Below are 22,788 nucleotides of genomic sequence, written 5' to 3'. Positions count from 1 at the left end.
CCTCACCCCCAATATGCTCATGGTTTTGACAGGTGGTTTGAACATTTACGTTCCACCATGTTGGTATATTAAATCTCATTGTTAGAGTGTCAAGCATTTCTTGTAGAAGACATACTGAAGGCTACAAAGACATAAGCCCAGTTTGCAAATCATGCCAAAGCCATGGGCATCTGCAGGGATTTTTCCAGGGTGGCAGAAGTGCTGGCAAAGTAAACACTTTGGTATAAAAAGTGATATAAAAATCAGAGAACAGGTTTAAGATTTCTGGTACACCTGATTACTGAGCAGTGGCAAGGGCTGAGTAGATCTGGCCTCAAAGAAAACTGAATTATAGGTCTATCCCTTGGTAAGTTCTCAATGGATAGACCAGCTGTCCATCTACAGGTGGACTTGGTATGCAGACCATGTCTTTCTGCTCACGTCTGAAACTATCAATTATTACCTGGCTCCCTGACCTCCTTTAGCCCTTAATTAATTGCACTGCTGCTACAAAGAACTTCACAGCCTTTACCTCACTGGATTTCCCTTAAAAACACACACACACGTGAACAACATTGGACTACACTCCTTCCTTCTTTCAGAAAAATGGGTATACCAATATCTATTTTAAAAATCTATAAAATACATTACAGGAAAGGGGTTAGGTTAGTAGGGATATTTTTTTAAGTGAGAAAGGGTTGTATCCTATCCTAGACCCACTCAGAGGAGGCCCATTGAAAATAGTGGCCTAACTAACTTGGGTTCATTGATTTCATTAGCTCTATTCTGAACAGGACTAACACGGGATACAAACCAGAGTCTGCTCATATATGAGTCAAAAGAGAAGTCTTCCCCATCTTCAACTCTGCTACATGGCAGGAACAGAGAAAAAATCTCTTCTCACAAATCTCTTCTCCCAAAACAGTTCTAACCACCAGACAGAATCTGGGCACAAATGAGCTGCACTGTGTTTGCTGAAGAAAACATCTTAGTAAACCTATAATCCACTGTGACAACACTGACACCTAGCTGCTCGTGTATCCAAACTACTCCATACATTCTATAGTGGTGTAATGCACTGATCACAAGCTACACTACACTTTTGCAGTTATAGATGCATCCACGCCATCGCAGGTGCTAAGTATTTCTCTGCTTTTAACTCTTCTCACAATCTTGCCACCAGCATAAAACCGCCGCTTGAAAAAGCAGCACACTGCTTCCCCGAAGTGTTCGGATTAGCTGTTTGGCAAGCCTCTATCAAAATGCTGCTGCCAATCCTTTTGTAAATGTACGTGGGTGGGATTTTCCTTGCCTTAGCTACTCTCCCTCCAGAAGACTGCTTGTTATCCAATAGCAGAAACAACACACTGGATCTCCTCCCCCAATTCAAAATCTTGCAGCACAGCATTTGCTATCAAGCCCAAGAGATTACAGAAATGGCAGCATATGAAGCAATTTGGCAAGAAGGATTTGGATTCAATTTCATCCAACCTATCGATGCAACAAGCCAACGAAATTAAACAATGTGTGCTCAGCGCCTGACTCACCTTTAGAAACAATCACAATTTGATTGACCCTTTATTACTGAGAGGGTCGTTGTTTTCTAGTGAAATGCTACTACTATACATCATCATGATTTCAAAATATGCAGCTGCAAGTGATTAATTATACTCTGGAAGAACCTAACAACCAACTCTTCTATTTAAATTACATATGGCACCTATTAATTTATTTGCCCTAATTATCAAAGCAGGAATGCTGTACTGCACCCTCTATCACAGAGTCTGCTTCAAGAATTTGCTTGTTTCCCCCTCCCTTCCTTTCTATTATGTGGCTCCACTAATGGCAAGAGTGTATCATAACTTAATTAGTTAGCACTGATTTGTAATCTGCACACTTCCGCTTAATTGGCATTTTTCACGGCACCAGCCTTAATCGTATGTTTTGCATAACTAGCAACCTTTGAAAAAGGAAAGCCTTGGGGGAGGGGAAGCCATAGTTTTTTTTGTGAAAAGTGTGCGTGCTGTGCCCTTGCTTCAGAGCCACACAGCCTCTGAAATCCATACAGAATGCATCATTTTCTGGGCATGAAAACTACATGGCTATGCAGGGCAGATTAACAAAGAGTTTGTTCGCATGACACAGTATACCATAGAATAAACAGCCAATGAATTCACATTAGGAGCTGCTTATTCTGGAGTGATATGCTAGTTGACTTCAGAGTAAACTCTGGTAAAGCACGGCCTCTCTAGAGAGGGTGATGATTTCATAAGAAGCTAGAAAAGTCATATTGAGTCCATCCCCCTCAGCCACCCTGATTTCTGTTACTATTCTAATGGTGGAAATGAGGTTCTTGCTCCACCTCCAGGCTAATGACATTTGAGCACTTGTGACATTTGCACTAGTAATTGTTTGCAACCATGACATTACTCACTATGCCAACATTTCCTGGAAAAAACCGACTGCAATTTAACTGTTAGACATTATCTGTGTGTAAAAATAATAGGTGTATAAACAAGCCCACAAATATCCAAATAGGTAGCTCGCATTAGAAATATGTTGAACACCACCCAGCTCTGTCTGCCTGCCTGTTCCTCCTAGATCTTCAGTCCTGAACGATGGTTATCTGCAGGGAAGAAGGCTCTACCATTAAGCAGAGTGAGCCTTCTGCCTCAGCCTACTGACTCTGGGTATCAGGAAAAGGCAGCAAATTGTTAATAAATGTATTATATTATTGAATTATTATTTTTTACTCCTAGAGAGTAAACAACATCATTTTTATTTGCAGCACAGTCTGCCTCAGCCAGCAAAAAACATTTATCCAGCCTTGAATACTGTGCCCCTTGATTTTGGTAGGGACCAACATTTACTGTTCCACATCAGGCGCCAAAATATATTGGGCCAGCCTGCTTTTTGCCTGGAGTTCTGCTCCTGATCTGTTAAGACAGTCTTGTTCTAGTCTGTAACCTCAATTTATTGCCATTAAATAAATATTGCCATTAAAGGTGGTGACAGCCACTAGCTTAGTTGGCTTTCAAGGGACCACTCCTTCTCTCTGTCCTTAATCTCCAAAGTATATTTGCCAGGTATACATTACAGCTGTCCTGCACACCCACAAATTGATTCTTAAGACATATTTTAGAAAGTTTACTTTCTTCAATGAAGAGTTTAAATCCAGTAACCCAAAAGGAAAAAGTGTAGCTTAGTTCCTATACATTTCATACTAGTCTCAGCTCTCTAAAAGGCTACTGGAGTCCAGAATTCAGGTCCAGGATTTACAGCATCCAGGATCATTTTAGGAGTTCTGTGAAACACAATAAGATGGTGTGCCATGATTTACAATGTTGAAACATTTGCATTGTTTCGAATTGTATTTTATCAAAGTTAGTTATTTTCCTTTGACAAGAGAAGACACCTTATATTTCTTGGATTTTAGCATGATTCCAACTGTGTGTATTTTTTTTATAAAAATGGCTCTGCTGGAATCTTGCAGGATGCTCATTTACATTTATTTTGATCACGAAAAACTGAGGATATTGTACACTTTTCAGAAATACTATCTGTCAGCCTGAGGCAAATTTATTTGCTAGACATTGACAGGCAGACAAACAGAAGTTCAAAAAGTTGACTTCCTTAGCCAGTAAATATCAATCAGTGTTATTCAAATCAATAGCTTATGCTCTGGCATTATCTTCATCTCCTGCTGAATTTGCTGAGGCACATGTTGTGAAATGCATCACTAAGTGGTTGCATTATCTTATTACTTTTTGTGAGAAGATAATTTTTGCATTATCTACATTCTGCTGTAGCCTGTGGCTAATACAGAAATAAAACTGAGTGGAAATTAAACAAACACAATCTGAAGATGAGCCTTGAGCAGGGATTTGGAGTAACCTGTCATCAGTATGCTGATAACACTTAATTCTATCTCTCCATTCCATCTGAATTAGAAGAGGCAGTTCAGATGCTTGACCATTGAATGAAGGCAGTCATGGGCTATATGTGAACCAATGAAATGAAACTGAATCCAGACAAGGCGCTATGTACTATATGTTGCTGGTTCTCAAGTCTGAGAAGCAGGGAGAGGGCCAGTTCTTGGCAGGATTGCACTCCCCTGGGAGGAGGAGATGTGTAGCTTGAAGGTACTTGATCCATTTATGGTGCTAGAGGCACAGGTAACCTTTGTTTGTTGTTGTTTAGTCGTTTAGTCATGTCCGACTCTTCGTGACCCCATGGACCAGAGCACGCCAGACACTTCTGTCTTCCACTGCCTCCCGCAGTTTGGTCAGACTCATGTTTGTAGCTTCGAGAACACTGTCCAACCATCTCGTCCTCTGTCGTCCCCTTCTTCTTGTGCCCTCAATCTTTCCCAACATCAGGGTCTTTTCCAGGGAGTCTTCTCTTCTCATGAGGTGGCCAAAGTATTGGAGCCTCAGCTTCACGATCTGTCCTTCCAGTGAGCACTCAGGGCTGATTTCCTTAAGAATGGATACATTTGATCTTCTTGCAGTCCATACAGGTAACCTTAGTAAGCTATGAATGCCTATGGCTAATTCAACAGCTACAAGTCTTCCAGAATAGGGATAGCTTGGCCACAGTGATCCCCATTCTGGTAACAACCAGACTGGACTATTGCAATATTCTTTATGTGTCTGCCTGTGAAACAGCTCAGAAGCTGAAATTAGTGCAGAATGCAGCAGCGAGGCTGTTGATGGGTATATTTGGACAGCTACATATTAACAAGTCAGATTTCCAAGTTGCTACCAAACCCAAATTAAGGTGTTAAGGCAGGTTGGGGAAATGAAACTTGAGTGGGGAGGAACAGAATAGAATTTCCAGTGAAACATTCAGCATTCTGGTTATGGTCAGACCAGTGAAGGCTGGAGAGAAAACTTAGCTAACAGAACAGTATTGGACAGGAAATAAGAAGCTGGGCTACAAGTCATGAAGCTCATTGTCTCATTTGTAATAAAAAAAAATAGGAGATTATTATGAGTAATTGGATGGTCTCATGGATGCCAACGTGAGCTCTTTGGTGAAGGGTGGTGGGATCTAATTGTACAAGAGTCTTCTGCAGATGGGCTGGTTGGACAAACGAGAGCTATTCCCACTATATGACAGTCTATTTTGTTTGCTCTTCCAAATGGCTTTAGCATGGGAGAAACAGATTAATACCACACTTTGCATATTCCAAGGCTGAGCAATGAAAATGCGGTCAAGTCTGAGCCTTGGTCTCACTATTGGACTGGATTGATCATACATTTTTAGAAAAGAGAACAAGTCAAAGTAGAATTTATTTATTTTTAAGGTGAAAATAAAGAACACAAAAGTATCATGTGGTTAAATGCTTACGGGGAAATAGTGATTATTTCAGACATGCTTAAAATTACCCTGTGGCTGTTGAGGATCTCTTATGCTGTGCTTTATGGGTGAAGCATAATAATGACAAGTAGTTCAGCAGACAGTCGTGCATGTTTTGCAGAATTATATTCCCCATCTTGTCTTTTTAATTTATATGCAAGGTACTTGCTAGTCCATGAAGAGAATCTTTTCAAGAATAACTACTCAGTATTTTTGTACTGCGTTGATGAGATGCTTCCAAAATCTGCAAAGCATCAAGGTAAAGTATCTGCAAAGCCTTTGCAAACCTAACAGCATATTTTAATATGCAGTGAATTCTCCAATTTGCTTCTACAAAGCACAATTATAATCTAAGCAATGTTACCAAGAATGCTGAATACTACAACTCTACTACTGTTTATCAGAAAGACACTGAGTGAAAAAAAGCCAGGAAAGTATGATTTACATGCAGGATATAAAAAAAAAAAAGATCTCTGTCTCAGTGCAAATTTTATAAATAGATTGAGGAGAACAACATTATGGTCTTCCTGGAAAATGCCTTTTAATACAGTACTGGATTAATTTTCCATTCAGATATTTCAGCTATGCTTCAGTTACACAAAAACTTTTCACACTACCTTTTAAAATAAAATTATGAAAATAATCATGTACCTAAATAAAAAGTGCTTTAGCAAAATGTTAAAAAATAATTTTAAAATTTGTTCCTTAAACATTTTTTTTCTCAGGTGAATTTTCTTTTCTCTGCTCTCAGAACTATGTACACAATGTGGATGGAACATAGTGAGACTTACGCACAAGGGATGCATTTTACAGTACAGTGGTACCTCGGGCTACATACGCTTCAGGTTACAGACTCTGCCAACCCAGAATTAGTACCTCAGGTTAAGAACTTTGCTTCAGGATGAGAACAGAAATCGTGCTCCGGCAGCGCGGCGGCAGCAGGAGGCCCCATTAGCTAAAGTGGTGCTTCAGGTTAAGAACAGTTTCAGCATAAGAACGGACCTCCGGAACGAATTAAGTTCTTAACCCGAGGTACCACTGTATATGTAACACCAAACCTTGGTTTACTGCTATGTGGACATGCTGCCATGAGCCCAAGCAAAGCATCAGGCTTGCATTTCCTTTCCTACAAAGTAGTTGGGAAGAGGACTTCTTGGAAGATTAGTTTCACTTTCAAAGAATGTCACCTGGGTGAGTTGTACAAACTACAAATCTGGCTCAAATCTGACAAATTTCAAAACGAGACAACTTTGCCACAAGATTCTTTGCTAGTTTTGATGCATAAGACTACTTACCCCTCTGAAAATTCATTAACTTTGAATGGGAACACATAGGAAAGGTCATTGATTTATAAATCTGTTTTACTGATGATTTAAGATATGCATGTCTATTGTGTGCTACATAAAATAATAATTTTAAATTATGGGTATTTCCACATCAACGGATGCTGAAACAGAACACAGACTTGTGCAAAATAAACCAATTGCAGTGTAATGGAAAATAACAGACAAAAGTGCAAATGAATATCATAATGCTTTAAGACATCTTTCTACATTTCTAGGAAGCACTAGGAACTGCCAGTCTGGGAGCATCCCTTTATATCTTTCTTGAAATCACATGGAGCAGGAGTGGAATTTGATGGCAGATAATAACGGAGCCCTGCTAAAGTGCAAAACAAGTATCCAGGCAAGAGACTGTTTTTGACATAAAGTATTCTTTTTAGACTTTTCCAGTTATGTGATCAAACCTGCCACAAAGCATGTATGGTGCAGCATATTCTAGTATAATGATTTTATGAATGCTATTGTCATATTAGCTTTTCAAGGAAGGCTGAATTCAGAAGGGAAGGGGTTACTAAGTCTGTGATGTGAGCAAAAATTATTTAAAAAGTGAAGGAAGCAAGGATAAGCTGGTTTTATTATTATTAATTTAATACTTTCATAATCTGCCTGATTTACTGAGGCAAGGCATGACTTAGCATGATATGATCCTATGTAATAAGTTTTATGGAATCATTCAGCTTGGGGGTTTTGTTGTTATAACTGCACACATCCCAGCTGCACCAAATAGATGATGAAATCAGGGACTTAGCTCTCTATGCCCATGTAGGAAACGTAGAGCCAGAACAAAGGCATACTTGTCACTCTTAAAACGGGTACAGAAAATCCCACAGAGCAAATATACACTTTAGGGGGAAAACTGGGATTTTCTAAAATACATTAGGGGTGTATTATAAACAAAACAGGATGAGTCTTCATATGTAATGTGACTACAAGATGTTATATTGACAAAAACAATACAGATGCAATGTACTGTTCTTCACACTGTTTTTAAAAAAACAACAGCTCCATTTTGTGTCATTTGAACTGATATGTATTCTCTGTTAGAATTCTCAAGTTTACATGAGCTAAATTGCAAAAGAGCACTAGCCTATTTTAGCCAATCAGAAAGGCCACTGAAAAACAAGCAAGACTGCACTATAATAATACAGGAGGATATGACAGACCATGAAAGCTAATCCATATGAAAAGCAGGAGGAAAGATTTTTGACTCTCACTTCTAAGAGCTAAAACAGATGAGTAGAGGTCCCCGGCCGTACCATTTCAGATAGCAGACGAGAAAACCAATGTTTGACTGCTGCTCTGTACGAAATGTTTCCAATACACATGAAGCTAGTACATAAGGAAAGTTCTAGGTTAGCAGTCTAAAGTGTTAGAGCTCAGATACGTTTTTCTGAACATTTAGCTCTTTTAAGCTCTAAAGAACAGGGACACAGAAAGAGCCACAAGTGAGTGCTGTTTCCTCTTTCTGATTTTCCGGTGTAGCATCATTGTATCTAACAGCGAACTCAGGTGGTTGAGTGTCTATCACTTTGGAAGGTGTACCACCCACCCTGCTGCCCAGTGGCATCCTCAAACAAGCCGACAGAGGCTGTCTCAATGGAAAATGAAGGCTACAAGATCAAATGGAAACCCATCCAGGTTAATATGCCGCCTCCAAGTCAGGATCTTACATTGTAGCATCCTCAGAGGTTCATCTACACAAGTCAAATCAGGATATGCCATATGGTTCCAACATAGCCTACTTCAGGTTGCTGCACATTCTGCAAAACATCTGGCATGTGACTGCTTGTAAACCAGGTTGGTTCACAATATACATATACTTTTCCTATGATTACAATGTTACTACGCATATGCATATAAAAGTTAAGCTATGTGGCAGCATTTGAGACAAATCAACATGGAGAGCATGTGGTTATGTAATGGGTTAAACATGCTATCAAATATGCGCATACTACTGATCTGTTCAACAAACTCAAGGACAACACTGTTTCATTAATTCTTGGCATGTATAAAAATATGCAGATGCTATACAGGTAGTGAGCATAATTAAGCCTGTGACATTAATGTGCCTTTCATAATTAGCAACTGAGTAATAAAGTAATAGACATAAGTTAATGCTGATAAGGACAAAGTAATGCACACATGAAAAAATAATCCTAGCAGCAAATACACATTTTTGGTTACTCCGGGGTGGGACAGGCACGGAATATAATTACAAATGAGTTGAAAAGTCAGGAAAGATGTTATAATTTGGAAACTGAAATAAAATACCATGCTAATAAATACTTATATAGAAAAAGTACCAAAGAAATTGTACCCTGAAGCAAATAAAACGGGATGCTTAATTAAGATGTGAGAACACGAGAAGAGAAGGAAGAGCTCCAGAACAGAGTGATATGAACGTCTCAGCATGAACAGCAAACAAATTTGGAGGTGGAAGAATAAAGCATTCCTAGTACCACCGAAATCAATCCATCTTAATTTCTATTCACTTAAATCAAATGTAAGCACACTTAACTTTTCCCCACTGTGAATTCATAAGGAAAAATTGAAGAACCTAGAGAAGAAAAGAAAACAAAATCACATGTAAAATATATGCTCAGAGACTTTCTTTCACCTAACCATAAAAAACAGACTTCTTTCATTCTGCAATTACCGCTTGCCAAAAGCAAGGGTATGCCCATAATAATTAGAAAATTATTTCAAGTAAGGCTACATATTAAAATAGCAAGTGGCATTATATTTTCTCTAAGGGCCTCAAAAATGAAATGAAGTCAATGGTGGAAATAATAATACTAATAGTAGTAGTAGTAGTAGTAGTTTGGATAGCCTCTCCAATGGAATGTGGAGAACCATGTTGTTGAGTCAATACAGTATGTCGAGAAAATCAGATATATTTGAGGGTCTTGCTATTCTGTCAACGTTCTGTGCGTAACCCACCAGATGCTGCTACCATGCAAGCCTCATTAAAATTAATGGGAGTCACTCAGGAGCAGCGCTCAGTGGATTTCTCCCTCCAACACTTCGTTATTGCTATTGCTATGATGCATATCACTGCTTTATGGCATTCTCTGTGAATTTAACGTTTTAAAAATAGAATCTCTATAGAAATTATCTAATATTTTCAATCCACGGCAAAGGAAGAACAAGGGCATCGTGAGTGAGAAAAAGGTGAGAGAGAAATAAAACTGCAGGTAATTAACAGTGATTCATGGCTTTACTCAGTCACAGGCTGTGTCAAAAATGGGAGGGAGATAAAGCCTGAAAACTACACAACCACTCCCAGAGGTGGGGGGGGCAGTGGATTAGTTATTCGGTCCAGCATCCTATTAATACTTCAGAGGTGTAGCATCTTAAGCTGAAATCAGGAGGGACTGAACAGTTTAGCACATCAGAAGTTATAAGATAAAAGAAGCAGTGTGGGGCCTATTTCACTTGTGCAAATGGTTTCCAAATGATCTTTCTCAGCCACCCCCAATACACATGCGCTTAGTGTGTACTGGTGCTCCACAAATATACTATCCATAGGATAGCATCTTGAACTGTTGTCAGCAAAACTAAAACTTTTTTTAAAAATAACATTTCTAGGGTTTTCTTTCAACACATGTAACTTTGAACGAGGCTTGCCTTCTTTCAGTTATCCATAGGAAAATGCCCAGAAGTTCTCATGAAATTACTGTACATTGCAGAAAGACTGAGACAGGGAAGCAAATCTTGTTCTCCTTGAGACTAGTCAGTTTCTGCCTTTTATCTACAAGCGAGTTTTCCCTAATTATGTAGGTACTTCAAAAACTATACCATAGAACTTTTGGGGGATATTCTCAGTTAACTTGCAAAGTTGACTGGAAACTTGGACATAGTAAACTTACCACAACTGAGCCCCCAAAGGAGGAAACAGCTACTCACCTGTAAAGAAGAAAACACCCATTAGATACATTACTCCCCACAAATGGAGTAAAAAGTAATGCTTTCTAAGGGGATGAGTTGGGGGGGGGGGGACAGCTTGAAATTAGTGACTACATTTCAGCATAGTGTTATGTTGATTTTTCCATTGAAATCAATGGAGTTAACTACAGATATCAATGGTTTTAAGCACCCCAAACCCGGAGCTAGATTGTGGCCATTATATCAATAGCACAGTCCTATGCACGGGTACTAGGGGTGTGCATCAGCTTTACCTAGTTCCAAATTATAATAAAAGTAAGGGTAATGTGGGTTAGGTTTTTACATGTCCAAGTTGAACTGCACTGTTAACAAGGTGTCTCAAGTGAGATCAAGGACTTCTAGCCACTCTGTGGTCTCGTGTTGTAAAGCAGCCATTTCATAATGATACTAATAATGTGAAATGCTGCAAACTTGAGCAGAGAGTGGGTGCTGAACATGGAGGAATCTTCCTTTTTAATGGACAGGTTTAGGTTTTAATCACAGTGAATACCCAGGGCACTCCCAGTTACAATGATCTGGGAAAAATATGTTGAAGTAAAGAAAGTGTTTGTTTTTCAAATGGAATTCTGCTGCTTCTCCACACAACCACTTCCCCAACAGTGCTGGCATCCATCTGTCTTGGGAGACAATAGAGGCGTGTGCCTTTGGGGGTAAAGTCAAACCATTGGAGAGTTACAGCACCTGCTGTGGCTGTAGAGACCAATACAGGAGATATATGTTTTGTTGCAGCTGGGGCGGATGAAGGCATCTGGTTGTGCAAGTCTTCTGCACCCATGGGAGCAACAAAAGAGCTTTATTTAGGCTGCTGAAACGAAGAAAGCTTGGAAAAGTGAGGGACAAGGAGCTCAAGTCTTACTAAAAGCAGATTCCTATGCTTAGCATGTGCTCAGACACCTTCTTGTGCCCCACAAAACACTGTTTTTGCACCTCATAAGGGAATGGATCTTGGGGTCCTATATTAAAAACCAAAGCAGATCCCCTGAAGTCTGCTCATCACTGCTGTAAGTAACAAGGTACTTGACTTGGACATTCTCACCCATTATGTCAGCTCCTTTCTCCCACAGAGGCACATACAGTAAACAGAACACATGACTTATGGGGAGCCATGGCAAAAATGGCTGGGTACTTCAGAGTTAAAGGTCCAGCAGGAAATCAGAATCTCTTATCTGGAGTAATTTAAAGAGACCCTTGGTTTCCTGCCTGTCTGGATCTCATATGCTCTTTTATGGGAGGACAAGCTTTTAAAAAGAAGAGTCCCATTTCTTCTGAAGGAGCGAAGCCCTAGAGATACAAAAAATGTTTTTATAGACTATGCTTTGCTATATCCACTCTCCAGCTAACCAGAGACTCAACTCTTCCCCATCTCTCTTTAGAAAATTTTGCAAACAAACCTAAGTCCCCCAAGAGGGTTTCCTTTTCATAGTTTGAAATTTTTGCTGCATTTTCTACAGTTCTCTAGACTCCAGCCCTGCCTCAGGCAAATTCATTCTTCCTTGTGTGATAAATGGCATAAAGGCTGTTTGCTTTCTCATTCACAAAAGTACCCTCTGCAATTGAAGTCTCGTTGATTTGCCACGCACACACCTTTTACAAAATGCACCATTTTACGGGTGAAACAGATGCACATATATCTGTAGAACATTTAAAAATAAATTCAAATGTTATTAAGTTTGAAAGGTAAACACTTTTAAGGAATAGTTTTCAACTGGTTTCTTTAAAAGCTGCTTTTAAAATACTGACTAACTACGGAAAGAAGTTTAGCCATGTTTGCAAGGCACATGGCACATTAATGAAAGCTGCATTTGCCCTGCTTTGGTTTTGATGGGCCTCATCGCACTCATAAATGTTCCAGGCTTCATGCAGACCTATTAAGCCTCTGTTGCTCAGCAAGTAAAGGGACTCAAATTGGACCATGACTAAGGTTGGCAAGGGGCAACCCTTCTGTAGACATGGCCAACATTATACCCATCTACCCATACCTTCTTAGTGGTACACATTCACATAGATAGAGCTGAAATAATAAAAGATCCAGTAACGTCTTGAACATTATAAATTGCTTTAATGTGGGGGCTCGCTATAGAGAAACAACGGCACTGAAATCTTTATATGATATTATACTGAATTAAAAACTGGGCTGCAAATATAGTTTAAAGACAGATTTTAAAAAGCATACTGGGCAATTACAACAAACAAAACATTTTTATAAAAAAAAAAGTCCTGTTGCTATATTCCAAAAATTGAAAACAATCATGGATAAGGAGCAGCCAATTTGCAGAGTATGTAGGGTATTTTTAAGAAATGGTGTGAAGCAATATTGTTTGTATCTCTTGTTTTGATAAAATATTAGAACAACATACAGAGCAAATCCAACAATATCACATTGAATTTCAATGTTTTACCAGCACTCAAGAGAAAACACTGAATGAAAACATTGCTATAGAGAAGATTAAATCAATAACACCTTCTTTTAAAAATGGAAAACCACTTAGTCTTGGTGGTATACAATTGATTATTACAGAACAGTTTCACTCAGCTCAGCTTTTTTTTTAACAAGTGCCCATCAGTTTGACAGGTAGTGTTTATGAGGTTAATTCAACCTGCCCCGCCCAAGTCAAGCTGCACTGGGGAAAGTAGGGTACCTCTTCAAAGCAAAGTTACTTCAACAGACCAGCTTGGCATGTTGCATACAGAGGTGACACCTGGTCGAGCTTGCCTGGAACGACTCTTGCTTTCCCTGGTCCAGAACACACTTTCCCTTCCAGCACCACTAGCAGTAGCAAACCTGCCTCTCGAACTGCAGAGAAGAGTTAAATAAAGCGAGGAAGAAGAGCAGAGGGCAAAGTATACTCATTTCCAGGGACTGGGTGAAAACTGTTGATAAAAAGATGCCTCTCTTGAGCTTGGCAAACAAGGAAACACACTCAAGTCTTAAATTAATAATAAAAGTCATTTCACTGCATGATTTTTTTAAAAAATGGGAAGAACTTCAATGGAAGCAGGGGCAGAGTTCAATTTCAAGGTATCCCAGTGGAATCATTTTTAATGGTTTCACCCAACAAGCACTGAACTAGAAACTGAGAGCCCAGGATCTCTCTTTTCTTAATATGTCCATGGGAGGGGTACTTCATACAAATTTACAAATCTTATATTTTGCAATTTGCCTGATCCAAAGCCACGAATCTAAAGATCTGTATACTGAATAATTTTATAAATCTCAGGAGAAGCAGTGCTAACTGCAGAGGTATATGCTCAAAATATCTAACATTGTCTTCTATAAATCAATAACAGGTAGGTAGCCGTGTTGGTCTGCCGTAGTCAAAACAAAATAAAAAATAAAAAAGATCCTTCCAGACCAACTAAGTTTGTTATTGGTAAAGAAGTGTGCATGCACACAAAAGCTAATACCAGTAACAAACTTAGTTGGTCTCTAAGGTGCTACTGGAAGGAATTTTTTAATAAATCAGTAAAACACTGGAAATGCCAGGGTAATTAAAATCAGCATTATGTTAAACATGCATAGAAACAATATCCATTCCACCATAACAGTACAGGTATTCATTATGATTGCTATATGCAACCTCCTGGTACAAAGGCACTATGTCTCTGTATAATCAGTTGCTGGGGAGTAACAACAGGAGAGGGCTACTGCTCAAGTTTAAGCTCTGCTAGTGAGCTTCTAATATGTCCAGCTGGACACTGTAGGAAACGGTGCTTGAACTGTAGGATGAGTCAGATGAGCCCTTAGGAGCACAGGAAGATTCCCTCTACCCAGTCAGACCATTGGTCCATCTAGCTCAGTATTGTTCACACAGTGACTGGCAGTGGCTCTCCAGGGTTTGAGGCAGGCTGTTTCCCAGCCCTACCTGAAGACACCAGGGATTGAACCTGGAATCTTCCAAGTGCAAAGCAGATGCTCTACCACCCTCTCCATTTGTGCTGTTTTTAGAAGGCTGGGCAGGGCCCATACAATCAGGAAAGTCAGGGTAGTAAATAATGGGATTTCAGCAAGTGGCCCTTGTTTCCCTGGTTAGAACAGCGCTGTAGGAGAGAAGCAGAAGGCAGTTTTGCTGAAGGCTGATATTCTGCTGGTACAGTGGAAATATCTCGTGATCTCCATCAGTGAAAAGTTGCCCAGACTGGGGAAAAGGCAGTAGATGTGGAAGACTTTATATCAGTCAATGGCACTGGTCTGATCCCCTAGTACAGGAATGAGAGAACCTGTGCACCTCCAGAAATTATTGGACTATAATTCCCACCATCCTTGACAATCGGTCATGACAGTTGAAGCTGATGGGAACTGTAGTCCAGCTGCATCCAGAAGGCCCTAGTACCACATGACCTCCCAGGCCAGGACGACTGTGCGACTGCATCAGCAGGAATGGCCCAGGTGAGTTCAGAAAGTCAGCATCTGATTTGCTGGACTCCAATTTGAGTTCCACAGAACCAGGCAACCCAATGCAAGTTCGAAGATTTAATCTCCAAATACGTTTTCCTATTTAGTATGCTGGAGACTTATGATATAAGAGTCTTGAAGCAGAGGGCTGTTTCCCAGATCCACTCATGCAACAACCCGGCCCTCTGTGATTAATCTGCCACTCATCCAGAAACTGTTATTTTAACTAATAAAGAGATCCAATCTTGAAGAGATTATCATTTCCGATGCCCGGCTATAGCTAAAAGAACTCCATGCATACATCTGCAAGATGAAGAAACATGCTGGCGCTGGCTATCACACAGCTAGAGCAACTAATAATGGTTGGCGATGTGGATGCGGCGATTGATTGCATGGGTAAGGGTAGATGAGCTTGATTTATTCTTCTCAGCAGTTGCATTGCTAATCCGGGGGCTTGCTTCATGTTATCCCTCCTCCTTTTGTTACTTTCAATAGAATTAATTATTTCAGCTTCCTGTTTATGCAGCAGCAATTCCAAAAAGACAAGAGTCCAGAGATGACGGTTCTTGCTCGCATACATTCTCGAGAGAACCACAGGAACAGTGAAGGTGTGACATACCTTACCATTCTGTTTGCTAGGAAGCTGACCCTCAAAATCAATTGCGACGCACAGTGTAAGAGCGCCCCAGAGACAAACCGAAAAATAGATGCAATGGGACTATATACAGACATATAGAACTCGATAAGTGAACCCACTGTACAACTGCACACATCATGTTTTGTTCAAACTGAGCAAGGGCAAAACCAGTATTCTTGCAGCAGAACTGGCTATGCCACTGATTGGCTGATACCCACTTGTCCCACTCCAAGCACTTTTTCAACATTATAAAACTGTATTCTGCTTTAAGGAAAGGGGAGGTAGATATATCAGTAAATGTGCATTCAGTGCTTTCAAAGGAAGACCAGAACACAGCCCACTAAAGCATGGGTGGCCTTCTCCAGCACTGCACTCCCAAGTTATGATTGCCCCCCACTGCACGGGGGGGGGGGGTCCTAATATAAAGGCAATTCTGTTTGGAAAGGGATAGAGCTGATTCCTAGAGAGAGGAGAGACCCCACAGAAATTGCTAGAGAACAATCCAGCAAATTGCTGAGCAAATTATATAAATGATAATCTGGCCAGGATGGCAACAGGGTGGATCATCTACAACTGATGAAAGTGAGCCGTTATACCATTTAGTGGTGGTGTGGGGGGGGCTGGGAAAACATAAGCTGAATTTCAGGAAAATGAGATGGTGATGTTTTGCTATTGGTGCTGTGTAGAAGCCCTATTAAAAAATGAATAAAGCATGGCTGTTCCACAGTAAGTGCCCAGTGTGGAAGCAGCCCAAGTCCAAATCAATTATCCTTTCACATCCAGTCTGCTCCTAGCAAGAGTTCCTTTTTTTACTCCTTTTTTACTAGCATTCTCAGCTGTATTCTTACCTAAGTATAAACATACACAATTCAGTTTTGGTAAATTTTTATATTATGGAAGTAACAGGATATTTTCCCAGCTTGATTATTCCCAGTTATGCAAATATGAGTTCACCACACAAGAATTTTAGCATGTTTCTGAAAGAAAGAAGAAATTGCACCAACGTATATCCCCTTGTAAATTATGCTGTCAAAGCTCTGAAACTGTAGGTCTTGCAATTAAAAACATATTTCCCCTTTCTGAGCTATAATCCAAGATGATATCTTGTCAGACAGTCAGCTGGCAACCGAATTGCTTGTCTGTGTTTTACAGTTATTTCCACTTTCCAGATACTTGGAACCACTCCCAAACCTGTCATATAGAAAATGTGGATATGTGCTTGGCATTTTGCATCCTTTCACAGCCGTTGTAACATACCGCTTGTTATCTTCCTCCTGTTCTGCCGTTGAGGACTTACTGGGTCGTTCTTTGTCTAGCTCCTCCCCTTTGACTTTACCACCCTGGGTAACCCTGCTGGCAGTACAAAACTCCTGACAGCTTCGTTCACAAGGGTCATAGGAATGTGCAAGCCCACTCACCACCACAAGGTGATGATCCAGCGAGTGAGCTTTCAGACAACACTCACCTTGTAACTGTGCATTGCCACAGCGCAATCAGAAGCAAGTCTTAAGTTCACGTGTGCCACCTACCAACCAGCCACCACACTGATTATTAACATGATATATCCCATTATCAAGAATCCCATAGGATGTGGCAGCAGTGTCTTAAACTATACTAAGAAAGCTACATACCTTTCAGGGAAGGATGGCTCTTTAAAAATCCCAAACCGTGTCAGACTTTATACATTCTACAGGCAACTCCCCATTTGTGTGTGATCAGCACCTGTGCGGCTGCCGACGTGTGCACTGTTTTCAGAACTGCAATGGGGCAGAGGTGGAATGGGGCAGGCTAACGCGTGTCCCACCGATGCACACAGTAAATGGGGAGTTGCCTATGCTAAAAATGTTAAAATTCACTTAGGAAGAATTCACATCCTAGGACAGTACTATAAGATCCAATCATATATGTCACATTTCGGTTCTGCTGGGATGCTTGGCTGGTAGTTTCAACCTTAAGTGAAATCCCAGGGATCAAACATTCAGCAGAAGGTCTTCTTGGCAATAGCACCTCATAATCCCTCTAGAAGTTAAGAGTGGCATTAACACTGTAAACCAGGAGTGGGGAACCTTTGGTCCACCAGATGTCGCTGAACTACAATACCCATCAGCTCTAGCAAGCACACCGATTATACAGCTTTTAGACACCATGTTTGGACAGGTCTTTCCAGGCTGCAATATTGGTGAGTGTGGTGGACCAATCAATAGACTATTGATATTATGTGGTGCATTATTAGTGTGTTTTATGTATTCGTTCGGTGTAATCTTACCCGAGGTCTTCTGATGACAGGTGTGAAATAGTTTTTTAAAAAATAAATAACCAATTTCATTAAAGACAGGTAGACAACTGCAGGAATAGGTGTCCACAGATAATCCAACCTCTACATATTCAGCCATAGTGAGATCACTCAACATTCTTTTCATGCTAAAGTTGGCAGCTAATTGAATTCAGTCTGTATGTCTAGGGAAAGTTATTTTTAGTGTAAAACTCGTGGCGCGCAAAGGATCCTTAAAACAATGTCCCTGCGTATTGCAATGAGCTTTTTTTTTTTTGGAGGGGGGGGGCGGTTAATAAATCAAAACTAAGGCTTTGAAGGTAGCACTTTAGATAGTTAGGTTCAGTTGCTGTTAAACTAACTGCCCATGTCTTATCTTCATTTACTAGCCACCTGTCTAAAACGAAACCACCTTAAGAACTGTAGCTTAATATATAGAATGAAATAAAAACATCAGTGGTATTGAACAGTGTCTAATATAAGTGTCCAGTGTGATTTATTTCTCTCCTCAGTGCCTAAGGGAGGGCAGTAGAGGTCAGGTAGTCTTTGATAATGGTCTGAAGAAGGCTGAGAATTACTTTCACAGTGCAAGAAAGTCAGCCTTGGTGTCTTTTGTGCCAGGAAGAAAAACCTCACTGCTTTTGCCGACATAGCAAGTCAAGGAAGATTACTTGAAAAAGTATATTGAAAAGACTTTGTGAAACTGACATTAGTTTGGTAATTCCTACCCATAGACAAGGATTATGCATGTGTATCAGATCTTAGGAGCACAAAACATGCTACAAAGTAAGTTGTTTATTGATTTCCCCAAAGCTCATTATGGCCAAATATTGTTAATACACGTTTTGCATGCATGCATATATGTTCTTATCAGGAATAGAAAATACAAGCATGCTTTGTAAGGCAAAGGCAAAATGGATGTTTGGACTACAGGAGCAGCCAGCCTAAGGGTGGATGTCAATGTAACGCTAAGTGGAATAAGAACAACATGGTATGCTCACACAATGGGACTTTCTCCCGCCCGCTGGCATACCTGTCAGAAAGTGTATGCCAAGTCCAAAGTCCAGTGGTCAATCCACACAAGCATAGTCCAAAGCCAGGATACACAGTCCAGGGTCAATCCAAGTAGCCAAGTCTGAAGTCCAGCAGTTAGGTTACAGCCCAGAGTCAAACCCAAAGCACAGCCCCATGGAGGTTCAAGGGCAACCAAGTCAAGATCCACCAACATGGGCAGTTGAGCAGACAAAGCACCTCAGCTCTGCTTCCCTTTTATCCACTGAATCTTGATTGCAGCATCTGGGCTTGATGAGGCAGGTGACCCTCACCTGTCCTGAGCCTAATCTAGCTGAGGAATCACACCCCTCCTCCCAGAGCTAGCGAGCCCCACCTGGCTGTTAGGGAGCTGGGCTGTGGGCCTATGAGGTAGGCAACATCCTTTATTTATTTAAAATGTTCATATGTCACATTTAATGGTTAAAACCCTTCCAAGGTGGCTCACTATAACATGTGTTAACAGACCAATCTGCCCCTGTCAGGAGTAAGCATGGACCAATGGTACCAAATAGTATGGGAAACAGCCCTACTAGAAAAATTAACCAATAAACTGAAACTGACACGGGGACCAACAGAAGACGACGCCTTCACCCCGGTATGGCTCCCCTTTATCACATACACAGCCCAACAGGACAATGACAATAATCCACCAACAGCATACAAATCAATATGGCTAACCTGATCCAAAACACCCAACCACCTCACTCACACACGAAAACAAAGATCACCACAGCCAATCACAAACAAACAATCACACCCTAGGCCAACCCCAACCTCTCTCACCACCAAAGGAACACAAGTGAACAGCACAAGCAACGCTGACACCAAACTCTACATACATTAAACATAATAGAAACACCGCCACCCAATCCCACCCTTATCCATCTTCCCTCTCTCCACCCCCCCCTTTCTCTTTTATTTTTTTTTTCTTCTCCCCCAATGCCTCAACAAATGAAACGGATTTGTAAAAATGTTACATGGGGGGGGGGGGAAATACGAGGCATTACACTTACTTCTGTAAAACAAGAAAATCCTTAATAAAATATTTTTTTTATAAAAAAAAAAAAAAAACACAGACCAATCTGCCTGGAGCTTATGGTAGCCCAAGGCATCTGGAGGGCCTCGGGTTGGGGAAGACTACACCAAAGTAATCACTAACAGAACCAGCCATAATACTCAAAAACCAACAAACCCAACATTAAAAATTGAGCTCTGTATAATAAATACAGATTAATTCAATTCAACAACACAGTAAAACCTATTTAAGCCAAAGAACAAACACGTCTGTGGGTTCTCCTAAAGGCCTGAAGTGAAGGGGCCTAATATCTCCCATTTGGCAACATGTTCCACAAACATTCAGCAGGGCTGCCAGAAAGCTGCAACCAAGCAAAATAAATGCACCCAATTCCTAATGAGGCATGAAGGCCACTAAGTGATATTGAGCAAATTGCTAGCTCTGTTTTCCTCCTCTCTACCCGAAATGCAACTCCAACTTCCAGTTGCCTCAGGAAGCAGAAGTGGAGGGAAGATGCACCAAGGGTCTCTGGGAGGATACACGCCATGCCTTCCAAGATGAATACCACAGCAAGAGTGTGGCACCAGCCATCAACCAGAGAAGTAGCAGTTGCAGCCTGGAGCTTGTTCCCCCTCCTTTCCAGAAAGAATGCTTTGCCACAAGTAACAGCGTGCATACTCTGTCACTCTTGAGATGAAGGAGGGCTGATGGGCCGATTGCAGCATCTCTCTTGAAGCAAGGGAAGGTCAGCCTGGAGCCCTGGACCCTGCTGGATACAGATCCCTACTTACAACTCACCTCTTCACTCTGGCATCATCAAACTAATCTTCCTTCTCTACTTTTTCCCGCCATTCCTCCTACTCTTGTGTGTTTTGTCTTTTTTAGATAAGCCTGAAGGCAGGGTGTGACTCCTGAGCACCTTTGAGTTAGGGTGGGACCAATATATAGATAAGCATGGTGCTGTAGTGAGTGTCCAGTTCAAGGGCTGCTCTCCAGCAGAAATACAACAAAGCAGGATTCCATCCTGTTATATGGTGTGTAGCAAGCGCATGTAGGTCCGTGACAAAGAACAGCAGAAAGCAGTGAACCTCTGTTGCTTGCCCATTTGTGTTAGGAAAATATTTATTGTGAAGAAGTAAGGCTCTCAGTACTGATGTGACTGTTTGGGAAATATACACCATATTATATTCAGTCAGAGAAAGAGATTTTTCCAGGCAATTTTGGTTGTGTAAATGTGAACAGATGAATAGGCTGTCTGTAGTGCTTTGTTTGCCGCATGCAGGAAAAAAACCAAAACAAGGCTTTTGAGTTTTCTAGCTTTTCACAGCAAAGACAGACATAATCATAGTTATAGACAGCAATAAAATGGCACACAATGGGGGAAAGGAGCAAGTTCTGTAGTCCTAGATAATTTGACATATTCAAGTGTGGCCTGACTGGGGGTGGGGGGGGGGGTGAATGACCTTGAAGATAATTAAGCTGAATTGTAAGGCTGGGGCTCAGTCAAGTATGACAATACATTCACATCTTCATAACAACACTAAGCAGCCATGAAACAGAGTGGAGTATTGATGCTTTCTTGAAGTCAATTTACATTTTAACCACATTTGGGTTTTATACTTTGTAGCTGCCCCATTTCCAAACCAGTGGTTTCTGCTTGAAAATGTTTGGTGCAGAAAAGTTGAACTTCTATGAATGTTGAGCCAGGATTCCTGTCTAGCCTGCCTAGCAAAAGTCATGTCAAAACCTCTATAGCTAGAAAGTACCCTATGTTTCCCCCCTGGTTTCTGAGGATAAGAAACACATACTAAAAATATATAGAAATGAAAGCTCGAACTTCTGAAGCTGCCAAAAATCAAGAGAATACTGACAGAATTGATCAAAACTTCCCCGTACTGAGTGGAATTAGCTCAATCTCATTTTGCAGTTTGATAGCTGGTAAACCTACTAAATAGTGCCTGCAGTGATGAATTGCACAGCCTGAAGGAACAACTGGATCTCTGTGGCAGAAGAACCTTCACTGTTTGAAGAAAGTAGGCAGAAGCTTCCATTTGACACTAACATACGGCCAGTCATAAAGAAGCTCATAACTTTACAAAAGCACCACTGAAGAGTTAAGAGGATGAGCTGGACTTTATTCTTTATTGATGCCCTAACCTACACTTTACCTCCGATTGCAAATGCAGTTCAACTTCTTCTTTAAAAGCTCACAGACAGGCTCAGATTCATGTATAAAACCTGTCATAGATGGCTGAAACTCATCATCACTTCCAAACTCAGTTTAACTTCTAATGTTAGTTATTAATTGTTGATTCAGCTTGCTCGACATGTGAGTGGGAAAAGGATCAGCTCCCTGCTTACCTCAGTTTTAAAGTTGCAACATCCTAAAAGTATGTGCATACACATTTTGTGCAATATGTTCCGCTTGTATTTCGGTATTAAACTTGATCACAAAAGCGTTTTTGAAGCAGCTCCAAAAATACAATACAAATGTCATTTGGATAACAACTTTCTTTGCTGAAGTGTTGCTATTTAGCAAACTACAGTATTTCGGGTTTATTTTTTGTAATTACCCACTCATAAATCAACTTAATAAAACAGTCCAAGCATAAAGAAAATGTATCAAATATAGTATCCATCATACTATAAATCACACTAAGATGGGGAAGTTAATAGGCCGCCTCCAGGCTTTCTTTTACAACTATAAAGCCAGCATAAATATGGAGCGTAAAGCTTTTTGGTTTGGCAGTATGCTTTATAGCAAACCACCCTTAGGATAAGTTGTCTATA

General features: G+C 40.5%; 1 protein-coding gene and 1 long non-coding RNA gene across 8 annotated transcripts in view; both read right to left on the bottom strand.

The window, feature by feature from the left end:
- Positions 1-22,788, bottom strand: part of SMYD3 (SET and MYND domain containing 3) — a 359,336-nt gene that overhangs the window by 178,969 nt on the left and 157,579 nt on the right. The gene's annotated exons all lie outside the window — the stretch shown is intronic.
- On the bottom strand, positions 4,257-20,092 carry LOC144327238 (uncharacterized). Its single transcript, XR_013392182.1, has 3 exons — positions 19,997-20,092; positions 10,553-10,589; positions 4,257-9,240 (listed from the first exon to the last, which is right to left on the bottom strand). It is a non-coding gene; the product is annotated as an uncharacterized LOC144327238 (long non-coding RNA).

This window comes from Podarcis muralis, chromosome 3 (assembly GCF_964188315.1).
Source record: "Podarcis muralis chromosome 3, rPodMur119.hap1.1, whole genome shotgun sequence".
Taxonomy (NCBI): domain Eukaryota; kingdom Metazoa; phylum Chordata; class Lepidosauria; order Squamata; family Lacertidae; genus Podarcis; species Podarcis muralis.
Note: the sequence above shows the minus strand (reverse complement) of the source record. Positions and strands in the feature narration are given on the sequence as shown.